We start from the raw sequence: 361 nt of genomic DNA on the forward strand, positions 1-361 counted from the left end.
CCCCAGCCATGCATGCCGTCCATTCCCGGGCTCAGAGCTTTTTCCCCAGTCGGACGCATGGAGGAAGCACCGCTCGTGACTCTCAAGGTAAAGCTGTTGCTCTGCCTTTTGTCATATATTATCTATCTTATGTTTTCTTTTTGTACGTGTGTACTTCGACCCCAGTCCATCTATTTTCCATTATAATATCTACTCAAACACACGCATGATTTGTGCATATAGTAAGAACACTCAAACATGAAACGATATATCTAAATATTATAATAATATCAAAGCAAAGGGGTCTGTATGGATAATTTGATTTATCTATATGTAATACATTTAAATGGATCGGTGGTGGACTATTTCCCACCTGGGACAG

This window comes from Penaeus monodon, chromosome 28 (assembly GCF_015228065.2).
Source record: "Penaeus monodon isolate SGIC_2016 chromosome 28, NSTDA_Pmon_1, whole genome shotgun sequence".
Taxonomy (NCBI): Eukaryota; Metazoa; Arthropoda; class Malacostraca; order Decapoda; family Penaeidae; genus Penaeus; species Penaeus monodon.